Below are 13,594 nucleotides of genomic sequence, written 5' to 3'. Positions count from 1 at the left end.
AGGCATCCATATACTTGGAGCATAATTTACTTGTTAAAAAGAGAAACAATTAATTTCTTTGCACATTTCCTTCCTGTGAAAATACAAGTCGGCTCTTTCTAATCATTTAAAATATCTCTAAGTGCAAAAATGCCACTCTTCCTTCTTCACACATTCCAATAAGAGATTTCAGATAGCAAATCTTAGATAAGACATCCCACAAAACAGCCTCTTCCCCTTTCTATATACCTATATACCTATGTACCTATCTACTGACAGACTGACCAATCTCTGTCTCCATCTCGTTCACTAGTTCTCTTTATACCTTTATCCATAGTTCTCTCACTCTCTCACATTCTCTGTGAGCTGAGACTTGAAGAAAGATTGTTTATTCCTTGTCTTGGAAACAAATAATCTTTGTCGTTTGTTTGGATGGTTAATTCATGTTTGTCGTTTCCAGAGGGCGCTAGGCATTTGCTTGTGTCAATTCCCATCAGTCTATTCAATATTTTATCGAACATGGCTTGTGTAATTTTCACCCTCCTTTGCTGTAGTAACTTTCAGTCCAAACATTTGACCAATTATGTGACGGTGATAATTTCCCATAATGGTTCGTGCAAAATTCGTGTGGCATCAAGGAGCCCTCGCAAAACTGGAGTCAAGGGGAATCAGGAGAGAAATTCTCCGTTGGTTGGAGTCACACCCGGCACAAATGAAGATGGTTGTGGTTGTTGGAAGTCAATTATCTTAGTTGCATGGCATCATTGCAGGAGCTCCTCAGGGTAGTGTCCTCTGCCCAAACACCTTAAGCTACTTCATCAATGACCTTCCTTCCATCAGAAGGCCAGAAATGGTGATATTCGCTGATGATAGCACAACGTCCAGCATCATTCATGAGACCTCAGATACAGAAGCATTCATGTCCGCATACAGAAAGACGTGGACAACATCCAGGCTTGGGCTGACAAGTGGCAAGTAACATTCGCGCCACACAAGTGCCAGGCAATGACCATCACTAACAATAGAGGATCTCACGAATATCCATGTAATTTAATGACATTACTATCGCTGAATCCCCCAGTAGCAACACCCCGGGGTTACCATTGAGCAGAAACTGACCTGGACTGGCATATAAATACTGTGATTACAAGAGCAGACCTGGGGCTAGGAACCCTGCGGCGAATAATTCACTTCCTGACTGCCAAAGCCGGTCCACCCTCTACAAGGCACAAGTCCAGATGATCATTTTTGTGGAAAATACAAACAACTTAGCACGTTTAGCTTCCACATTGAATGCCACCTCTAATTGTTGCTGCCATTTTTGCAATTATGTCTATCTGTCTCCCAATTTTCTATAAAAATGGAGATGTGTTTGCAGTTTCCAATCTATGGGGGCAATCCCTGAACGGAGGGAGCTTTGGAAAATTGTAGCCAAATTACGTATTATTTACTGACCTTCTTAAATATGAGCTTTGGATAAAACCATCAGACCTGGGGAATTGTTATTGTTTAGAGACATCGTCTTTTATAATATTCTTTCCTTTCTTACCTTTACGTTATCAGTTCAAGTCTTTAATATATATTCGTGATGATCCTGGAATGTCAGCTGTACGATTTTCTTCCTATTCTGTTGGGATGTAAAAAGTAATTGTGTAAACAGCCTGCCATATGCTTATTTTCGGTTGCAATATTACTCGCCTCTGTATTTTAAAAGGCTCACATTTCTGACATAAATAAAGTATAAAATACGAACATACCCAGCCCCACTCCCACCTCCCAAGGTGCTTTTCTTCTTTGTTAATATATTCTTAGAGTTGCTCCTGTCTAGCTTTAATCAGTCAGCGAGGCAGAGAGTTAGAGGGGGAGGGGTAGATTGAGAGGCAAAGAGATAGATAGAGAGATTGATAGAGGTAGAGAGAGATAGGTGAAGAGAGTGCGAGATACTAGCAGATTTCAGAAAGAGACAGACAAATTCTTGAAACTTGTAGACATATGGGAAAAACACAATAATGCAAATAAGTGCCAAGTGCTGCAGTTCAAGAATTAAAATCGAGAGTATAATTTAAATTCAACTATTTTGACGGGGTCCCACGGGAGATGTCCCTGGGCGTGTAGAAGTTATGAGACGTTGTTAATCCATTTGAAAATGTATATTGGATGATTGGTTTTGGATAAGCAGCATTAACGTTGAAAAAAATAATCAGACTGACTTGATTTTGATCTTTACAATTATGTTGTTTGGCCTCAACTGGATCATGGTTCACTATTCTGGGTACCGCCCTTTTGGAGGGATGTCATGAACCTGAGGCGGTGGGCGGAGTCGGGGAGGAGAAAAGTGTTACTAGGACGATGCCAGGGAGAATAGAGATATTTCAAAAGTTAGAATTGAAGTTGGACTTTCTCTTCTTATCCCAATTAGTGGGACCGCTAATAGAGGCATTCAAAATTATGAGAGGTTTTGTTAAAGCAGCTAAGGATAAATTATATCTTCTGTCAAGTGGATCGGTAATCGGAGGTCACACATTGGAAATAATTTTCAAAATAAAGAAAGGAGAACTTTACTTTCTCACTGGCAGTTGCTGAGACCCAGAAGACACAAACTGTAAAGATGGTGGAATTATATTTTGATAGAATATTTGTTTTTAAATGACATGGGCACGTACCAAGGGAAGGCGAAATTGCAGGGTCATTGGAGCAGAACTGGGATGAATTGTTAAAATGGAGCGCTCTTTCAAACAGCAAGCATGGGCATGGCGGGCTGAATGACCTCCTGTTGTGCTGTAATTTCTATCCTTCAAAGAATCCATTCTGCTTTTGAATATTTCTCGCCTTCTGAAATAATTGTAAGAATTTTACGGGTTTAGATCCATAGCAATAATATTTTTAACTTGCAACTTTCTTTAGTTTTTCCCTGTTGCAGTTCTTATCATCCCCTTCACCTTCCTTTGTCTCATTTTTGTCTCCTCCAGCCCCGTTGATGTAGGTTATTCCTTTTTCTTTATGTGACCGATAGAGCACTCCGAGGAAAGAATGGATTGATAGCTGAGACTGGAATTGATACAAGAATACGGGGAGAACATGGACAGTGCTATCACTGCTAAAGTGACGCAGCATGATGAGGAAAAGCCTGAACAGCAGGAGGAGGTTGAGATTAATGCGGGGCCCGGTGGTAAAGGAGGATCGTGTAGATTAGTCTGGTATTCATAGGGATTTTGTAAAAGTTGGGCAGTGCAATTGAAGCCACGTTGATAATTTCCTCAGGGTAGTGTCCTAGGCCCAACCATCTTCTGCTGCTTCATCAATAACCTTCCTTTCATCATAAGAAGTGGGGATGTTCGCTGATGGCTGCACAATCCTCAACACTATTCGTGACTCCTCAGATACTGAAGCAGTCCATGTCCAAATGCAATAAGATCTGGACAATATTCAGACTGGGGCTGACAAGTGGCAAGTAACACTCACAACATACAAGTGCCAGGCAATAACAATCTCCCACAAGAGAGAATCTAATCATCGCCCCTTGGCATTCGATAGCATTACCATCACTGAACCCACCCTCTTTCAACATCCTAGGGGTTACCATTGACCAGGAACTGAACTGCACTAACCAGGTAAATGCTGTGGCTGCAAGATCAGGTCAGGGGCCAGGAAAGTGCGGCGAGTTACTCATCTCCTGACTCCCGAAAGACTGTCCACTATCTAAAAGGCACAAGTTAGGAGTGTGGTGGAAGACTCTCTCCACTTGCCTGGATGAGCGCAGTTTCCACAATATTCAAGAAGTTTGACACCATCCAGGGCAATGATTGGCCCCCCATCAACAAACATTCAACCCTTCCACCACCAACGCAAAGTGACAGCAATGTGTAGCATTTACAACATACACTGCAGGGTCACACCAAGGCTCATTGGACAGCACCTTCCAAACCTTAACTCCTGGAACTCCCTCCCTGACAGCACTATGGGTGCACCTACACCACAGGGACTGGAGCAGTTCAACAAGGAGGCTTACTTCCTCCATCTCAAAGGCAATTAGGGATGGGAAGTAAATGCTGGCCTTGCCAGTGACACACACACCTCATGAATTAATTTTAAAAAACAATGCTCTGAGAGAAGAGAGGGTAATTAGACGATATTTTGAATTGATATAGGTATATGGGGAGAGACATTGCCATTAGGATTATTTTGGGATTGATACAGGACTATGTGGATATTGTTGGAGCTTTAGTTTCGGATTGTTACAGTATTACGTGGAGACTGGAAAGTGATGTGATTTCATGATTATTACGGGCTATGTGGCAAACAGCACAGTGTGATTCATTGAGAATTGGAGACGATCTATTGGAGAGATCGTGGGCAGCAGGGATAGATTTTGATTGTCAGAAGAAAATGGCTAAAGATCGAACTGGTGACATTAGTGTGGGGCTGAGATCGAGCCAGCGGGGCAAAGCACTTATATTTGCATAAACAGGAGGCTACGGGGATGTCGTGTGCTTTTGTATTTTTTTCAGGATTGATGCAGACGTTTGGAAAGGCCTTGTCAGTGAGTTTGTTTCTGGATTGATCGCGATCACTGAAGCAAGAGCAAGTCAAGGGGATTAATTGAGGACTGTTACCTGGCTATGAGGAGAGTGTGAGCAGCGAAATGCAAACTGGGTTGATAGAGGACACAAGGTGCGGGTGTTAGTTTTATTAACCTACTGGGCTAAGGAGATACAGCGAGGCTGTGGGGTTGCCTTGTGACTGATACAAGGCTATGACAGGCCGATGGTTAAAGCCTTTAATGTGGAATGATACGGACTATGGAAAGTGAGTAGGGCCTTTGTGATTTGTTTACGATTGTTACCTGACTATGGAGAGAGAATAAACGGTGTGTTTAGTTTCTAATTGATGCGTGATTACAGGAAAAGTGCTATTCAGCGAGAATATTTAGAGGAATGATACAAGACCACAGGAGCAGTGGCATTGCTGAATAACGGTACAGCACAATGGAAAGAGAATGGAGTTGCTCGAGAATTGTGCAATACAATAGAGGGAGAGAGAGAGAGAGAGAGAGAGAGTGCTGCTGGACAATGTTAAAGGCCGGGACAGTGAGATTAACTTTAGATTTGTGCAGGCGAGACAGTGAACGTAGCATGGAATTCATACTGGAAAACGGGGAGGGTCAGGGAGCAATGTGACGAGTTTTGAATTGATACAAACCTATAGGGTAAGAGGTGGCAGTGAATGTAGTTTCGGGTTAGCACAGGGCTATTGGCAGAGTGTGTGTCACTGGATCAGTGCTGAATTGGTACCGAATTATGGAGTACAGACATTTCAGGAAAATTAATAAATGATTTCGACAGGGACTGTTGGGGATAGTTTTCCTTTGATACACATGAAGATAAGAACTGGAGTTGGCCATTCAATCTTTAGAGTCTTTGCTGCCATTCGGGATCATACCTGATATGTACTAAAAACCTGCATACATGTTGTGGCCAAAGAAACAAAAATGCAATCTCTCGTGAGAAAAAAAAAGTACAATTGATCTTAGATTTTAAATTATTGACTGAGCTAGCTGGTATTGCTGTCTTTGGGAGAGAGTTCATCACCTCTACCTCAATTTTCACAAAAAACGTTTCTGACCAATACCAAAGGTCATGTCCACTTTTTCGCACATGTCCCCATCTGCAGAAAACAAAATTGTTTACCGTTATCTGGTTTGTCCAGTAAGTTAAAAAACAATCAATTTACCCCTTGCCCTTTTCTGTTTCACTGTATACAAAATCAGTTTATAGAATTTTGCTCATGTTGCAAAACTGTAAGGGCTGTTAACATTCAGGCGAATCTGCAATGCGCTTCATCTATGGTCAATATATTTATCATTCTTGGCCATTTCAAAGGGCCTTACGCAGTGCTCCAGATGTATTCGTGGAAGGGATTTATGTTGCTGCAGAAAAACATGCAGTCTTTATAGTCTAGTTGTGCTGTGATTAAAGGCTATTTTTCATTGCCATTTGTTGTTTCTTTTCACGCATGACTACGAGATTTTAGTGATCTGTGTATGGGCTTCCTTAAATCTTTTGGGAGTCACACTTCCTAGAATTTCTTCACTTCAGAACTACTGGGAGGATTTTTTTTATACTTCCAAAATACCTGCACTCGCATTTGCCGAAGCTCGAATTCATCTACCACAGTTTCTCTCATTCACATGAACAATAAATGCCCCTTTGCAATTCTATACTGTATCTACTATACTTACTATGTATGGCTGGCAATTGTGTTATTAAAATGAGGTGCATAAATAGGGTAGACAGGAAGGAAAGTTTCCCATTGGTGGAGGGATCAATAAATAGGAGGCATAGATATAAGGTGAGGGACAGGAGGTTTAGAGGGGATCTGTGGAAGGATTTGTTCACGCAGAGGGTGGTGTGAATCTGGAACTCACTGCCTGAAAGGGTGGTAGAGGCAGAAACCCTCATAACATTTAAGAAGTATTTGGATGTGCACTTGCGATGCCATGGCATACAAGGCTATGGGCCTAGCGCTGGAAAATGGGATTAGAACAGTTAGGTACTTGTTTGACCGGCGCAGAGTCAATTGGTCGAAGGGCCTTTTTCTGTGCTGTAGACCTCTATTACTCTATGTCTCTAAAATTATAATGCATATGGTGAATAGTTGAGTCTCAGAAAAGAGGTCACGTCCACTGAAATCGGAGTACACATCCGTTAGGCCTGCATTCTGACTTCGACTGCCTCACTAATGTCCTAAAATAAGGCCAACAACTTCACTCTAATTTCACTGACATTAATATTAGCCTGAAAGTTTTTTTTTTCTCTCAAGTGCATTTAAACATTTTGTAATGTATTGCAGAAAGCCAGATAAACATTATCAATAGGCATTACTCTGTCCAGTCCGTTAGCTGTTTCCAATCGTTTGTATTAAAATTGTCGTTTAGTAGTGTAGAAATGAGTACTGCTGAAAAAAAGATACATGCTATTGTTTGGAGTAAGAGATAGTTTAATTAATTTACGTTTTTATTTTGTTGTTAGGAATGATTTTTAACTTTAATGTTTAAGTTTGACTTGTATTTCTGTATCTGTGCGTTAAGAAAAGGTCAACTTTAGATTTAGTTTCATTTTAAAAGGTCCCTGCATTTCTAGTGAGAGTTTTAAGACTGTTGCAGGTAAGTTAAACAAAAAATGGTAAACAAACTAGGCTGCTGACTAGCAACAGGTGTCAAGAGATGCTGGTCCCTCCCACAGACACAAACACAGGAGATATTGCAAACAACAGTTTGGTTTCGAAGCTGTTGGAGTTAAGTTGGCTTTGAACGTAGGTGCCAGGAGAGACGGGAGCAAAGGGAACAGATAGCCAGTCCCAAACTAAAGAAAATAAAAACAAAATCCAGGGGTTTGGAACAGGAGAAAGTCCCAAGCAACATTCGAGTCAAAGGAATGTCAGGAACCTGGAAAAGGTTATGTTAAGTTAAGTTAAGAGTAAATGGAAGAAGGAAAGGCTCCAACCCTGAGACTTAAAGAGGCAAAAGCTGCAGGAAGTAGATTTAAAGCTTGAACAGCTTGCAAGAGGCCAGAAGGTCCAAAGAGACGGCTGAAGGTCTGTAACTCTTTGCTATGGGCACGTGAAGCAGCGGTGCACTGTTGACAGCTGATTCGCTCACAGAGGGTGTGTGGAAGAAAACCTGAATGCATGTGTTGACCCAGTGGAGAGGAATGTCGGAAGGAGAGCTCGAAACACTGGAGGTGAACCATTGTGAAAGGCGTCTGAGAGAAAACTTTGGTTTAGGAGAAGATTCCAAAGCGGGTTTTTCGAGGGTGGAGATTGGAAGCCCTCGTTTTGAAAGAAGCGGTTTGGTGAGACCAGCTGGCTCACGGAATAAAAAATGCGTTGGGGGAGTTGAGGAGAGATCCATAACACCTGACTGGGGTGACATCTATCACTTGGTTTCAGAGTGTGGTGTGTCTGACCACAGGTCGCCTATTGAATTACATGGACTGTGTACCTACTTGTGTTAGCCTTACAAATCTGTATAAATCTATAAATGGATAGATGTGGGTGCAGTATTGTAATAAATTTTATCTTTTCTTGTTTAATAAATGTTTTATTGTTTTGTTAAAAGTCCATTAGCTGACTCAGGTGACTGTGTTCAGTAGCTGTTGTCTACGTATCTAAACAAACAGATGAAAGTCAGGATTGATCAAGCTGGGTTCCACCCTGAGATCATGCAGGTCCACGGGTAACCTCGGCTGGGATCATAACACTATCAAAGCTTTTAATCTTACACTCATCAGGACAGAGGTCCGGCGAGAGATAGGAGGGGGAGGGGGAAGAGTGAGAGGGTGAGAGACCAGAGGGAAGGGGTGTTAGATTACTTTGCAACGCCAAGGACAGTGGAATGACATACTGGTAGTTCCGGGGCTATGGGAAGCCAGTGGAGTAACTGATTAGTTTGGGATTGTTATAGCACTATGGGAAGAGAGCAGGACATTGGGATTTATCTGTGAATGCTGCTGGGCTATCGAGGAGAGAGCAGCAGCAGGAAGAGTTTGGAAACGATACGAGGCTAATGGAATAACGCAGGGCAATGGAACTATTCTGGGAACGTACACAGGTATACGATGTGAATGTGGGGCAGTGGAATTACTTTGTAAGTGATACAGGAATAAGGGGGCACGGTGGGGCAATGGGATTAGTTTTGGAATTGATGCAGGGCTATGGGGAGGACTGGAGTATTGTGATCTGCAGGAAAGATTAAGGGTTATTAGGAGGAAAGCAAGAAGTTGAAGTTTATGCCATAATGATATCAGGCAGGGCCTTGTTGAATGATGCAGCCATTCCGGCCTATTTCTGTTCCAATTATGATATTATGACTGAAATCAGTTTTGGTTGATACGGAGCTGCGGGGACAGGGAGGCGTAGTGGAGTTGGTTTGGCATTGATGCAGCGCTACGGAGAGAGACAGACAGTGGGGTTACTTTGTATTTGATACAAGCTATGAATGGAAAGTGGAATATTGAGATTATTTTGACATTGTTGCAGGAGGGAAAGGAAAAGTATTGGAATCGTTTGCAGATTGTTACCGGGCTACGGAATAAAAGCGGGACACTTGGATTGGTTCGAGTTTGATCAAAGGCTATGGGGAGAGACCGTGGCAGTGGGATTATTTGACATTGATACAGGGCTATGAGGAGATTGTGGCCCAGCAGGATTAGTTTGAGATTGATAAATCGTTGTGTGCAGAGAGGGGGATAGTAGGAGTATGTTGGGGATTGATAAACAGTTATGGGGAGAGTCCTATTAGTTGGGAACTGATACAAGATGACGGATAGGGAGCGGGGCAGTAGGATATTTTGTACTTGATACAAGGTGTTGGGGAAGGAGCGAAGCATTTGATTAACTTGGGATAAATTCAGGGCCACTGAGAGAGACTGCGCAATTGGGATTAGTTGTGTAATCACATAGAGCTTCGGTGTGAAGGAGGAGCAGCGAAATTGGTTTAGAAGTTATCCAGATAATGAAACGGGCATTGAGATTGGTTTAGCAATGATAGCGGGTCAAGACCAGGGAGCAGGAAAGGCACATTACTTTTGGGTTTGATGGGTTGTAGAGGGGAAGTGAACAATTTCGGGATAGGTCCAGGGCTCCGGGGATGCAGTCTTGTGGTGGGACTGGTCTGTGATTTTTGTAGAGCTACCGGGACAGCGCAGGGTAGTGAGATTAATCTATGAAAGTTACGAGCTTTAGATGAGAGCGCAGCTGTGGGATTAGTTTGGAAATTATACAGGACTGCATTAGAGAGAGAAAGGTAGTGTAGTAATTTTGGATTGATAGAGGAAAATGCAGGGAGTGTGTAGCATTTGGGATGAGTTTGGGATTGATGCAGAGGAGGGGAGGGAGAGACCGGTGGAATGAATTTGGGATTGATACATTTCTATTGGGAGAGATAGGGGCACTGGGACATTTTTGGCATTTGGCTAGAGATTGAAGCATTGTGATGAATTTAGCAGTGATGAAACTCTATTGGGTGAACACAAAGCAGTGTGGTTAGTTTAGAAATGCAACAGCGCTCTGGGGAGGGAGCAAATATTTTAATTAGCTTGGGGATGATATGGATGATACGCAGGGAAAATTTTGCTTTGGAATTGACGTAGTGCTAAGGGGAGGGAATGGGGGAGTGGGATTACTTCGGTATAGGGCCAGGGCCACGGAAAAGGAGTACAGTAATGGGATTAGTTTGGGATTGATATTTAGCTCCGAGGAGAAAGCAGAGAAGTGAGTTTAACCTGGGAATTCCTACGGATAAGTTTAGAGCAGTAATATTAGTTCATAAATGACAAAAGACTAACGGAAGAAGGCAGAGCAACGGGATTTGAGGAAATTGATGTACGTATATGGGAGAGACTATTGCACTTTGGGTCGTCAAAAGAGTTAAGAGTTAACGTGGGCAAGCGGGAAAGGGCAATTATTGTCACAATTATACCAGCCATCATCTTGTTGAATGGTGGAGCAAACTAGAGGAGCCGAATGGCCTATTCGTGTTCCTATTTCTTTTGACATTATGATTTGGATTAGTTCAGGTTGATACAGGGGTGTGGGGAGAGATAGGTGTAGTGGAATTGGTATTTCATTGATGCAGGGCTGCAGACACAGGCAGCAGTTAGTTTGTGATTGAATAAGGTTTATCGGGAGAGACTGGGACAGTAAGATTACTTTGACAGTGAAATGTGGAGATAGAGTGACTGGAGGACGAATTTGGGACTGGGAGAGTGCTATGGAGATAGGGTGGGGCAGTGGGTTTAGTTTGGGATGGTTCCAGTACTATGGAGGCTTGGAGAAGCAGTGGGATGACATTGGGTGTGATACAGATCTATGGGTGGAGAACAATACTGTGGGATTATTGTGGCGTAGGCACAGGGCTATGGGGAGCCCGGGGGCAGTGGAACCATTTTGGCTTTGGCACAGGGCAATAGGGATAGAGCGGGAAAGTGTATCTATTTAGCATTGCTACAGGGCTATTGGGAGAGCGCAGGGCACTAAGGCAATTTTGGCGTTGGTACAGGATTTTGGGGCAAGTGCAACACAGTTGGATTAGTTTGGCATTGATATAGTGTGACGGCGAGGGAGTGGGACAGTGAGCTATTTTGTAATTTATACAAGGATATGGAGAGACAGTGAAGCCTTGGGATTGGTTTAGCATTTATACAGGAGAGTAGAGAGAGGCATTGGGGTTAGCTTAGTAATGAAAGAAGGTTTTGGGGTGAAGACGGGCCAGAAAGGTTAGTTCAAGAATGTTACTGGGCTATGGTGAGGGACCGGACGTCGAGATTAATTCATGAACTGATACACAGCTATTGGGAATTCACGGGACAATGGGATTTGTTTGTGAATAGATACAGGACTATGGGAGGTAGCAGAGCAATGCAATGGGTACGCATTTTGTCATTGCTGAGAATAGTTAATAACATTTTTTCCGACTGCATTGTGTTTATGTTGGCAGCAATTAATGGTTTCTCAGTCAGTTTCCTGTTTTGCTGAACAGTGAGTAACCATGGAAACCGTTCACCGCCACTATCAGTAGCAGGCAGATTTCCTCAGCAGCCTCTCTGTATTTCTTAAAACTCCCAGTATCAGAAAGGAAGCGATTAATCATTCTATATCAATCCGAGACATTTAACGGCCACGTTGTGCATTATAACAGCGAATCAGAAAAAATAAAACTGTTTCATAAAATTGCTGATGAGAATGTGGACGATGTGAATTGACAGTATTACTGAGACATGTGTGGGTTTATACTGAACCTGCAGCGTTCCACTGTCTCCAATGTATTCCAAAGCTGCATCTCGCACAATCTGACATTTCATTTCCTAAATCATTGCTGCCCGGTCTAGTTCACTGCCTTTGCTCGGCATGGGTTTACTCTGCGGTGGGGAGAACAAAGTGCATCAGGTAATAGTTTTGCCCAGCAATTTCTTTCTGACTGATACTGTCGCACAGACATTCGTGGAAGAACAAAGACAGACCTGTCTAAGTTTCGAGTTCAATCATAACATCCAATGCAACCCATTCAGCAGGGGATAGAAACACCTCCGAAACATCTGAGATATTGCGGGAATCATCATCAGCATTATCATTATTATTATCATCTTATTATTGTTAGCATTATGATTATCAATAAGATTCTCTCTATAACAATAATTATTATTAACAAAATGAAAATCATCATCATTATCATTAAAATCATTATCATTATCGCTACCCTATCATTAATATAATCATTGTTGTTATTATTCTTGTTATATTTCCCATTACTAACATTATTATTATCATGGTCATTCTCATTGACAATAAAATTAATATTATGATTATCATAATCATGATCAGTATTATCAGTATTGTTAAAGTTAACATTGTCATTACCATTCTTGTTATGTTTCATATTATTGTGCACACGACCAGCTCGGGCCAGAACACGGAAACACCTGCCGTGAACAAGAAACTGTAACTTCACCGGTGCTGCGATAAGTTGTTAAGCTTTACAGAACATTTCACAATTATCGACTGTAAAATTGCGACCATTTTTCACCGCGCTGACATATGCGAGAAATTATTTTATTTTTACCGTGTTCCTGGTATTCCGCAGTCATCAATTATTTACGTTCGCCCCGCTTGTGCTCACTGGTTGGAGAAATGGCCCAACATTTGTCTGGTGAAAGTAAGCCGCACTTTGCTGGCACCTGCCGGCGCTGGCTTGTTATTACAGTTCATAAACAGGTTGGTGCGCCTCTGGCGGGTGGATTAGTTGCTGCCCATTACAATCTCCAATCACGCAGGAGGAACAGGTAAATTCATGAAGCCCGGGAAACTCGGAGGCTTTCTCAAGCTCCCTCCAGCGGCGTAAGTTACGCTTGGCCAGACAAAGAAATGGAAAGCAAAGTGGAGTTTGATAAGAAGAAGCGGTATGACACAGTCTTACATACGATTTAAAACACTCAAATAGACCAATTGGGTAAACAGCTCTGAGCTACCGTTTATGATTCCCGTAAAGCTCTTCGACTTTACTTCATCTCACTGTTTCAACAGATCCTCTATTCCTTTCTCGCTCAAGTGTCTACCTATAATCCCTTTAACGACACCCCATTCTATTCGTCTCAATTATATCTTGTGGCAACACGTTTCGCACTGTTATCAGTCTCTGGCTGTATCTGATTCTCCTGAATACTCTATAGGACTTGAAAATGGCTGTCTAATGATTTAGGCCTTCGTTTCGAAAAGTTTACTTGAACAAAAATTGGAATCATATCTTTATATCTACTCTTTCTAATGTTAAACTTAAAGTCAGGGCAGTTCACCTTAGTCTCCTCACTAAAGCAAAGTTTCAGAGCGTTTGCATACTTATTGTAAAATAACGATCCAGAAATTAACCTGAGAGTTTTATCAATTGTTTTCAGTCACTGTTCGAGAATGAAAAATAAATACAAGTGTTGCTGAATAAGAGGCATGCTTTCGAAGTTGTCCGTCTTGCCCTCATCAGGATAACTGCACCACTTAAACCAGCAGTAAATACACTTACAAGTTAACTTGCATGAGAAGAGATTGCTGATTGGTTAGGAAGTGTGCT

General features: G+C 42.1%; 1 long non-coding RNA gene across 1 annotated transcript; it reads right to left on the bottom strand.

Moving 5' to 3' along the window:
* Window positions 1-1,559: 1,559 nt before the first annotated feature.
* LOC144673925 (uncharacterized) lies at window positions 1,560-12,584 on the bottom strand. Its single transcript, XR_013574449.1, has 3 exons — window positions 12,394-12,584; window positions 11,775-11,894; window positions 1,560-1,606 (listed from the first exon to the last, which is right to left on the bottom strand). It is a non-coding gene; the product is annotated as an uncharacterized LOC144673925 (long non-coding RNA).
* Between the last annotated feature and the right edge of the window lie 1,010 nt (window positions 12,585-13,594).

This window comes from Cetorhinus maximus, unplaced genomic scaffold, assembly GCF_964194155.1.
Source record: "Cetorhinus maximus unplaced genomic scaffold, sCetMax3.hap1.1 HAP1_SCAFFOLD_514, whole genome shotgun sequence".
Taxonomy (NCBI): domain Eukaryota; kingdom Metazoa; phylum Chordata; class Chondrichthyes; order Lamniformes; family Cetorhinidae; genus Cetorhinus; species Cetorhinus maximus.
The sequence above is the reverse complement of the archived record's forward strand: the minus strand, read 5'-3'. Positions and strand labels throughout refer to the sequence as shown.